The sequence below is a fragment of the Cyanistes caeruleus genome, chromosome 11, assembly GCF_971803275.1.
Source record: "Cyanistes caeruleus chromosome 11, bCyaCae1.hap1.1, whole genome shotgun sequence".
Lineage (NCBI taxonomy): Eukaryota > Metazoa > Chordata > Aves > Passeriformes > Paridae > Cyanistes > Cyanistes caeruleus.
In genome coordinates, this window is record NC_141711.1 from 10,458,281 (window position 1) to 10,469,410 (window position 11,130).

General features: G+C 44.5%; 1 long non-coding RNA gene across 1 annotated transcript in view; it reads left to right on the forward strand.

Annotated features, from left to right (window-relative positions):
* Positions 1 to 5,108, forward strand: part of LOC111934869 (uncharacterized) — a 40,633-nt gene extending 35,525 nt beyond the window's left edge. The window contains exon 3 of the long non-coding RNA XR_015275194.1: positions 5,026 to 5,108. This is a non-coding gene — a long non-coding RNA (uncharacterized LOC111934869). The remainder of the gene's footprint in view (positions 1 to 5,025) is intronic.
* The last annotated feature ends 6,022 nt before the right edge of the window (positions 5,109 to 11,130 follow it).

Below are 11,130 nucleotides of genomic sequence, written 5' to 3' on the forward strand. Positions count from 1 at the left end.
TCAAAAGCCCATTAAAGTTCTGATTTAAACTCTCCAAAAAGCATGGAAATTCTCAGCAAAATAACAGACACCCAGAATCTGTTTGCAGCTAGCCATCACCCTTAACATTATCCAACTGTGCCTGCATATCGGATGGCTGGCACTTGGCTGCAAGTTTTTTCAGTGCTAGTAGGTTTAAACCATACTCTTCATAGCCTTTTCTGTGCTGCTCCTTCTCACACATTGCCCTGTTCCCTTTTCCTTTTCCTGTTTGTCAGTTCATGGACAGAGCAGGAGGCTCAGACCATTCTCTTTCGAGAGCACAGATCTCCCCAGTTTGCAGTGTCAGAAGGGCTCTGTGCAGGCAGCATCAGCTCCCCTCTCTGTATTGCTCTGCCCTGTGCAGACCAAGGATGAGACCTTTCTTTGCAACCCATTTCCTGCTTGCTCTGTCAACTTAGTGCTAGTTTTGGGGGATTATGTGGCCAGGCTCTCACTGCATAATCTCCCACCCCAACCCCAGCTTTACTGAGACTCTTTATCGCTTCAAAAGTACCTTCTGCCCCTTCAGGCTGAAGGAGAGACTATGGACAATACATGCACCTGCAGGCAAATGAATACCAGGGCAGTAAGGTGTGTCTATAAATTAATTAAACCTCATTAAGCCCCAGGGAGATGTGGCCATTCACAATTCAAGTGGCAATATCAGGTGATGGTGAAGTAGCTGAAGACGCTTTTAATGTTTAATGAGAAAAGCCAAATAGTGCAGCATTGTAATTTTCCTGGAGAAATTTTCTCTGCTGGTAGAGTACTGTAGGTGGTTCTCTGCATCCTCCCAGCTTTGATGCAGCTCTGCCCCTGGAACCAGCATGCTGGATGTTCTCAGCCAGTGTAGTGATATAAACTTGCACAAAATCATTTCTTTTATTTTTTTCTGGTGACTTCTTTTTCTTAACCAGTTCACTGAGTGTCTGCACAAGGACAGGTTAGTGGACTTGGACAGGGCAGGACTGTGACAGGGTTTGCTGCCAAAAGCAGTGCCCTGTTCTCCCTGGGTGGTCAGCTGGGCAGGGAGCAGGGCAGTTTTAGATCAGCCTCTGCCCAGGGTCCTAACAGAGCCTAATGGGCCTCTGGGCACTTTACAGATTCTATCAAGGCACTTAACCAACTCCAACTAAAAATCAAGAAGCTGTATTACCAGAGCTAACGTGTTATTGACCATTGTAGACTACCAAATGCAACTGTCAAATCAAAGTCAAATCAGAAAGTGAATCTCAGTATGAGACGGGAGCTATATTAGGCAAATTATCAACTATGCAGCAGAAATAACCTGTCCTTATAAACCCCTGAAAGAATCTGAGAAACTGCTTCTGTGTGGAGTTTAGAAATGAGAAACTGGACTTTATGCCTGCCATTGATATTCCCTTGTCCCTTGCTAGGACTGAAGAAAATATGTGGGCTTTAAATCCAGGCAATTTTGAATCTGAACCAAAGACAGATAACAAAGACCGAATAAGCTTTATTTCCATCTGCTATCCCAAAGCAGAAAGAAGGCTGTATTTTTGGTTCCAGCAGGAATGCAAGAAAAACTTGCATGATTTCAGGATCTCCCACTTGGAACAAGAAATAAGAAGCCTGGGAGGTAGTTAGCTGTGTCTTCATTCCTCTTGTGCATCCTCTGTACTACAGTTTGACATCTCCAAATATCCTTGCTGTCTGCAGAGACAGCAGGCTATTTTGTGCTTCATTCACTGTAGGCTGTCAAAAAGGAGAAATCCCTGCCCTGCAGGCTCTGTCCTGGAGGTTTTTATTTTGCAAATCCAGTATCTGTCTCCTCTCTGCAGATCTCCTGCAGGGTCCAGCGCCTTTCTCCTCTTCCTTTGCCTATCGCTGTTCACCTGCTGGCAGGGGATTTCTGGCTGCCTGTATCCCCATCTCACAAGGACAGGAGAGCCTCGTGTACTCGGCTCTTTTAATGGGCCTGCATCCATCACCACTCATCCCTGCAGAAAATGCTTGGGAAGGGCATTAGTGTTTTCACAGCCTTTGTTGTACTGACCTGCCTCTGCAAAGCCCAGGAAAGGTGGGATGGGAAAGAGAAGGAAAAACTCCTCAGAGGACATCTCGTCCCTCTGCCAGTGTTTGTTCTGTGAGAGATCCTGTGCTGCATGAGGAGTGCACTGGTATTGTAAATCCTTATAAATGCCTGATAAAAGAATCAACCTGTCACATAAATGAAAGTCTCCATATGCCAGATACGGAAATGCAATCTGAAATCCTTTTAAAGAGAAGCTGATAAATAGTGGGAATTCAGAGTGTCAGCAGAGATAGGGCTCAGATCACCTTGTTCCCTTTAATCTGATCACCAGGAGAGTCATAGTAAGGAAGGTCACAGGGCATGGAGACATGCTGTCTCTGGGGTGAGAGGGCAGTGGTGACACAGGCAGTTCTGTCCTGCTGACTGCAGCGCTGGCTCTGTGTGAGCACTGGAAAACACCACAGTGCTAACACAGGATACATTTCATCCGGCTGAAATCAGCTTGCAAGTGCCCAGTGACCTTTATAGTACAAGGAGATCCTTGTCACACGCCTGGGGCCACAACACTTGCCTGCAATGTTTGATACAACATTATTGAGGCCCTTGAACACACACAGGAAGGCTGGGACAGGGGAGCTGGAGCTGCACCTTTTCCACCTCATGTCACATCTCTCAGGAAACATTTTGGATCCCTTGCAATTGAGGATAAAGTGGAATGCTTGCTATTAAGATGTTTGGCAGCTGGCATCACAAAAGATGAGGCCTGATTTGGAACTTGGCCCTTGTCTGAACTCTGCTGGTGTCGCTCTATTAGGAACGGCTGGGAGTGAGTGACATAGACTCTCTAAGGAGTCAGAACAGGAGAATATCTCTAGTTCATTACTTCAGGTTTGTTTTATAGACTGGTACGTGGAAAGTACAGAAAGGAAACTCTTATTGGTTAGTAAATCACTACATTACCATCATTGGTCAGTGGGGATCACCACCCCTGACTTTCTCTTGCAAAGAAAACAAGGGACAGACAAACAGCACCTGGCATGGCTGTTTTCTGTCTCTGAGGATTGTTTTCAAATCCTCCCATGAATTTCTCAGGCTAGCTCTCAGGCAGGACTGAGAGCCATGTTGCCTGTAATTACTACAGGCACTCTGGTTCAGATTTAGCATCCATATGCTGGATCTGTGGTGAAGGTCCCTGTGTCGTGCCTAGGACAGCTCCCATCTCAGGGATACACCCACAGCCCTGATCCTGCCTGGTGAACACTCAGGGCAGCTCTGCTGCTGCAACAGGAGGGCAAGCAAATGAACACAGAAAGGAGGGGAAAATTAAAACTACACTTGGGATAAGAATGAGTAAGTATTGGGATGTTTTAACTTGGCTAGAAAGCAAAGGACTTGAGAACAAACTTTCATTGTGAGAAGCATAATGCTTAGTAGTTTATTTCTTTTAGAATTTGTTGTTCATGCAATGTGTAAGGGCCATTATGGACAAATGTTTCAGCAGAATTTAGTTTTCTTTTATTATTTGTTGTGTTTGAACCCTCAGGAATCGTGTCCTTTCTCCCTTGGCTGATGAGCCCTGTGAGTCCAGCCAGCTCCCCTTCTGCTTCTTTTTCATTTTTGCATGTGTCATTTTGAAACTCGGTTTCCCCTCTCTCTTCCTGCCTTTCTCCATCCTGTGGTCCCTCTGCCTTCCCAGGGACATTCTGGTATCAGCACCACACTGCCCAAGCAAGTAATGGCATCAACCTGCAGGGCTGAAGGAGAACTTCATCTGTGCTTACCTTGTTAATGCAGGCTCAGATTTACTTGTGCTTTTCCTACAAACATCTGACAGAATTTAAAATTTTCCCACAACAGAGACTCAGCAGGAATTGAAGGTCACCTGCTCCAATGCTTAAACACCTGCAGGTTTATGGAAATGGTGTCCACTGGGCACAACTGACTAAAATGACTGGGTATCTTTGGACCATGTCTTTTATCTTCTTCCCCAGGCCTTGCATCTCTCTGTGCTGGGGCCAGTTCTGTTCAATATTTTTATTAATGATATGGATGAGGGAATTGAGTCTTTCAGTAGTAAATTTGCAGATGACACTAAGCTGGGAGTGTGTCGATCTGTTGGAAGATAGGAGGGCTCTGCAGAGGCCTGGAATGGTTGGATTGATGGGCAGAGTCCAGTAAAATGAAATTTGGTAAGTCCAGGTGCTGAGTCTTGCATTTTGGCCACAAAATAATCAATAACCCCCTGCAGTGCTACAGGCTGGGGTCAGTGTGGCTGGACAGTGCCCAGGCAGAAAGGGACCTGGGGGTGCTGGTGACAGCTGACTGAACATGAGCCACCAGTGTGCCCTGGGGGCCAAGAAAGCCAGTGGCATCCTGGCCTGGATCAGGAACAGTGTGGCCAGCAGGAGCAGGGAGGTTCTTCCCCTGTACTCAGCACTGGTGAGGGCACACCTGGAGTGCTGTGTCCAGTTCTGGTCCCTCAGTTTGGGAAGGACATTGAGATGCTTGAGCATGTCCAGAGGAGACAACGAGGCTGGTGAGGGGCTGGGAACACAAACCCTGTGAGGAACGGCTGAGGGAGCTGGGGTTGTTTAGCCTGGAGAAAAGGAGACTCAGAGGTGACCTCATCACTCTCTGCAGCTCCCTGTAAGGTGGCTGTAGGCAGGTGGGGGTTGGTCTCTTTCTCCAAGCAGCAGCTGACAGAAGGAGAGGACACAGTCTCAAGCTGCACCAAGGGAAATATAGGTTGGATGTTAGGAAAAAGGTTTTACTGAAAAGAGATAAAGCACTGGAATGCTGTGCCTGGGGAGGTGGTGGAGCCACCATCCCTGGATGTGTTTAAAGAAAGACTGGATGTGACACTCAGTGCCACGGTCTAGTTGAGGTGTTAGGGCATGGGTTGGACTCGATGATCTTGAAGGTCTCCTCCAACCCAGTAATTCTGTGTGATTTTGCATAGCAAATGCTGATTTTTATTGTGACTCTCTGATTTGATATTTTCCCTTTAGCAGAAGAGTTCCTCAGGACAGCAGCCCCATGTGACATGGGGAGCAGTATCACAGACTTCATGCCCTCATGTGGTCTGAGGAGGAGAAAAATCCCTTTTCCTGGTGGATTTTGAAATTGTGCCAGATACAGCAAATGCAGGAGATGTCAGAATTCTCTGCAGTGGAAATTAAAAAAGTAATACCCTTTCAGGTAGTTCAGAGCAGCTCCCTTTTAACAGAGGTGTCATGCCTCAATTTTCCTTGATTTTGTGTCATATTTATAGCACATAATATAATGAAAAAAATAAATGGAAAGTAATTTCAAAATGAAAACCAAAACTGTTTCATTTTCAAAATGCTGAAACAGGGCATTTCATCCATTTCAAAACTATGCTTTAAATCTTTTTTCTTTTTTTTTCCCAAGCTAAGAAATGCATTGAAAACAATCCTCATCTGCAGAACTTTTCAGTTTCAACAAATTGACATTTTTCACTGGAATTTTCTTTAAAAAGATCCAAGGATCTTAAACATTAATTTGTTGTTAGGCCTCAGAGCACTTCTGAGAAGTAGTTAAGTGTTACAATCCTCATTTTGCAGAAAGAGAATCTGACTCATAAAGAAACGTAAAATGCAATTGAGTTCCCACTTACTTCAGTGGAAGAATTGATGTGCCCAAGGTCAGAGAGAAAGTCAATAGTAGAGCTGGAGGGAAAAAACCTAGAGTTTTAAAGCCAGAGCCTTTTCTGCAGATCACCAGACAGCCCTCCCTTGCAGAGTGATAAAGCCCCAAAGTCAGTAATGCCCGCTCTACTCAAACCCATCCTTGAGCTGGAAGGCAGAGTGGAAACCACCCCAAACTAGGAAAGAACCTGAGACTTTCCTTCTCAGAGGTGTTTGGAGCCATGATTCAGCTGCTGTGGGTTGGATCCCATTTGGTCCCCAACTTCCACAGGAGGTGGACTGAACCCTTGGAACTTTTGTGGTTTAACTTGTGGTTAATGGTTTCTGCACCAGACCTGTTTCTCTTCCCTGCTTATGCTTCAGGATGAAAGAAAAGAACAAAGCTGTCACATTTTATTGCAATACTGAATAACTCCTTTCTGAATTAACTTTAAAATTTATAGAGCTAAAGTATAAGAATGTACCTGTGACTGAAAACCAATATATTAGTGTGCACAGCTGCTGCACACAAGGTTTTAAGATATCATCAGTCCCTACATGCTACTGTGCCTTACAGACACAGCTGTTAAATCTCTTCCCACCTTGCATTGATGCACTTTGTGTGTGGGGACACAAATCCACCCACCCTTCCTGTGCCTCCTCCTTTTCCTGCACTGGGACCCCACCCCACACACCCCTTGTGCTGGTGTCCCTGCCACAGGTCACTGTGCTCGCTGATTTCCCTGCCAAAGGAGGGAGACACGCTTGGTAATACCAGGCTCCTGCACAGCCAGTGCCAGGCAGGGCTTCAGGAGAGAGACACAGGGAGGAAGGGATTTTTTTCCTTGCCTTAATGTGATTTTGTGTTTACCTGACAGCCCTGCACCATCTCCTCTCCACGCAGTGCTGTGCAGACAGCATTCAGGTGGCAGCTCAGCCCTGCTGCACTTACCTGCTCCTGCTCTGAAACTGCTCACGGGTTGCTGCAGAGAAGACACGTTCTGTGCTCTCCCTCCCCTCACCCACATCATTTGGATTCACATAATCAAGCGTCTTGCAGCTGAAATTGCTCATGGAAAAATAATTTAAAATTGGTTCATTAATGCTCATTTGCGCAGAATTCTTAAATATGATAAGAGCATGAGAGAGAAAGAGAATGGATCTGAGTGAGAGTAGGAGGATGTTGAAAGCAACTTTCCTGTAATTGTAAAATCTTGTGTCTAAATATGTTTAGACAATGTGAAAAGTCAATTTAAGAAGCTAGGATACATAGAACCACAGCAAGGGAGGAGATATCTGAGGGAATGTACACATCCCATATTTAACCTTTTTAGTTTCCCTGGATGGTGCAGGATTCTGGTTTGGTGCAAGACTGAAGTATCACCACAACAGTCAGAAGCTGCAGTTTGCAACTGGAGAAATGGGGTGAGAATGATGCTTTTCATGAATAAGCTCATCATTCACACTGCCATCTCTCTTTGGCACAGGAGAGGGCAAAATAACAGGTAGATACCACTCAAATGGTGCTGAATTTCACAAGCTGAGGATCTTTGTATCATGTAAGGTCAGTGGATCTGTGCTCTTGCATATCAGCAAAGGATCTGGCTCTGGAAATGCATCAGCAGAGAGGTGTTAACCACTGTGGCAGCTGAGAGATGAGCTGCTATGGCAAGAGTCCATCCCATCCAGTTGCTCTTTTATTTTACATCAAAATTTACCAGCAATTCTGCAAGTGCAGAATACTATCCCTTACAGAGGCTATATATTCCTTGGAAAGAATAAAACTGCTGAAACACATCTAATTGTCCAGTATCCTAACAAAGAGGTGCTCTGGCAATTACTTCCTGAGTTAGCCACTGATCAACTTACACCGTGAAGCATGAGGATTGATAGCTCCTGTAATTTTATTTAATAAAGATCAATTTAAATAGTCTGCCTTAAAAACAAAAGGAAGGTTAATGAAGGTAGAGTCTTAAATTATATAGATCACAGCTCTGATTTTCATGCTAACAGAAAACAGATCAATGGAAACTGTGCAGTATAATTGGAAATGTAAGAAAACTGAAAACAGCCATACTGTGGAAAAGGTAATAAATATTGCCAGCAGACTGGAATGGGGGCTATCAGAGGAGGCTAATACTGAACACAAAAAGATGAACAAAAGTCTTGCTGGGAAAGAGGCAGGAGAGGTCAGACTGCAATTCAATCAGTGGGCAGCGTGGGCTCTTCTGTATTACTTTGCCAACTCCTATCAGGAGCTGTAGTGCACCAGAGTCTAGATCAGACCTGATTCACCATTCGAGTAGTGAACCTCTGAAAATAAGCACTCATACATCTTCCCAGAACTCTGACTTCTCAGAGTCAGGCTGAGGAACTCTCTCTCTCCCCCAGCAAAATTGTGTTCCCAGGACCGAATGCCCCAGTGCTGCAGTGGGGTCTGGGGAGGAGAGGCAGAGCAGCATCCTGGGGGTGAGGAGAGGCAGAGCAGCATCCTGGGGGTGAGGAGAGGCAGAGCAGCATCCTCGGGGTGAGGAGAGGCAGAGCAGCATCCTCGGGGTGAGGAGAGGCAGAGCAGCATCCTGGGGGTGAGGAGAGGCAGAGGAGCATCCTCGGGGTGAGGAGAGGCAGAGCAGCATCCTCGGGGTGAGGAGAGGCAAAACAGCACCCTCGGGGTGAGGAGAGGCAGAGCAGCATCCTCAGGGTGAGGAGAGGCAGAGCAGCATCCTTGGGGGTGAGGAGAGGCAGAGCAGCATCCTTGGGGGTGAGGAGCTGCACAGGGCTGTGCTCCCACCTGCAGCAGTGTGTGAGGCTGGCAGTGCAGGAGGCAGCACTGCAGGTTAGTAGAGGAACAGTGCTGGCTAATTATTAATCAAATGAGCCTTCTGTCTGTCTGATAAACTGGGGAAAGCATATTTTTCTGGCTTGTGGAGAAATCTCATACTGAATTGGACTGTAATATTCATTACAATTGGTATTTGGAGAGCTTGGAGCAGTCCTTTAAAGTCTCATCAAAACAATCCACAATATAGAGATTATTGTACCATCTTTGTATTAACAGACACCTGAATAAATGCCTTAATAAAATGAGAAATTGTCTTTATCAAGGGGGTCACTGGAGTGCCAGGTATGAGGGTGTTTCTAGCTTTTTTTTTTTGTGATGGAGAGATAAATCAGCATGGGCAAACTTCAAAAAGGTTAATGGCTTAGAAGAGCATAGCATGTGGTATGGCTATCTCCCTGGCCTCAAGGCAGGAAATAGCATGGGATCAAACCCTTCCATTAGTATTTCATCATAGACAACCCACACCTGCCTGTTTGAAAATCAAGCAGACTCTTAATGCTCAATCATGTATTTTCTGATCACAGCAATCAGTCGTAGATCAAGTTTAGACACAGTATTTGGGTTTGTTCTAATTTTATCTGGAGTAGATGCTCAAGAGTTCCTCTGTTCCACACATACACCAGCAGTCTCGTTCTTTACTCTTTACCACTGAACCTCAGGGATGGCTTCCCACTGCAGATGGGTACCTATGTGAAGGACTTTCTTTTCTCAGTCTCTTTACTGTTTCTGACGTGTAATATGAAAAACTCAGTTGTCACCACTCCACAAAACCTGAGTATCTTTTGTGTGCTAGCCATCCACAATAACCCCCACTGCCCTTGCATGAGAGGTAGTCAAAACTTGAAATAAAATTCAATGTATCCTAGTTACATCACTCTACTGCAGCTGCAGAAATACTGCTTCATCTTTTTACTGGTTATGGATGTTGATAAAGAATGCAGATGTTTCCAAAGTACTGAGACAAGCTCAAAACACAGCTGCCTTTGGAGCTTGACTCTGCCATCACTTGCTGTTCAAGGACTGTCCAGACTTCAGTTCTGGGATGTAAACTTCCTCAGAACATCCTGCTCTTTTATTTAAAGGAAAAAGTAATTCACATCTGAGGTAAGAAAGATTTTGTCTTTCTCCTCCCTACTTGTTCTGATTAAATCTCATTAAGTGCTTTTCTGCCTCTTGTTTTAATTTTAAAAGTCATAATCCCCCAAATTGTATGCAAGAGCCTAGAAATGCCTCCTCAGCCTGGCTGCCTTTACTGCCAGGGGAGAGAAATGAGCACCTGCAGAGTAGAGTCAACACCTAGAATTACAGAGAACTAGTGGAAAAGCCAGAAAGTGGGAGAATTCTCTTCTGCTTGCTTTAGTCAGTAGCAAAGGGCTCTGCATTGTATCACCTTCACTTAGAATAGTCCTCTTCTTATCTGTTGGCTGTTTTCCCACTGCTAGGCAGCTGGGAAAGTTTTTTAGGAAATGAAACATAAGCATTCAACCACAAGAGGACTTTGCCTTGTTCTACATGATTCAGCTAAAACTTATCTGTCTGTACCTAATCTTGACACAATCACACTCCTTCAGTCAAGAGAGAGAACCTCAAAGGGCTGCTCCTTTCTAAGAGGGTTCCTGAGAAGGACAATGTGGATATCCTCAAACAAAAAAATTAAGTGCACATTGACAGGTGCACACACACACATAGATATAGATTAGATATAGATGATATAGATATAGATTAGATATAGATATATAGATATAGATATAGATATAGATATAGATATAGATATAGATATAGATATAGATATAGATATAGATATATAGATATATAGATATAGATACAGATATATAGATATAGATATAGATATAGATATAGATATAGATATAGATATTCATGTAGATCTGTGGATGTGAGAGATTCTACCACTTTTCCTGGCAGAACCATACAGTCTAAAAGGTCTGCTTGAGCTTGGTAGGCTCAACTCCTCTCCAGCCTGAATAATGGCAATAAGTACATTAAAGTGAAAAGAGTTATTCCAGTGCTAAGCAGTGAGAAAGCAGTGCAAGCCAACTTGTTCTAACACATTTCTGTCTGCTGTCCAGGCATTATATCTTCTTATATGGGTCAATCCTAATGGCTTGAATCCTTTCTGCCTTCCATCACTGCACACTCCAGCAGTGGGGGAATGGGGTAGGGGGGATTCAGGATTTGGGCTGCCAGCCAGAAGCATGTCCCACTCCTCAGCCAGTGTGTACCTCTGCTTACTCTGACATGCTGCTGCCACTTGTGCCCTCTCAGAGTATCTGAAAAGGCTCCTATTATATCTATTTAGTATTTATTCTTTCCCAGTACCAGCAAATGGGTAAGTGTCACTCTCTAGCCCTCTCTTTTCTACTTCTGTATGTTTCTGATTGTTGGCACAACTTCTCCAGAATATGTCTTGGAAACTTTCAGCATTTAACTTTCTCAGCCTGTCACCTGGTTTTGTCCCTTCTGAGCCATAAAAGGAAATGATTGCTTGAGGGGCAGAGCTACATATATCATCAGAGTGTATCATGGTTAGGTGGATGTAGTGAAAAAAAAATGTAGATACATGTGTGGAGGAGGGCTGTCTTTCAACACATCCATTTGCCTGGAAA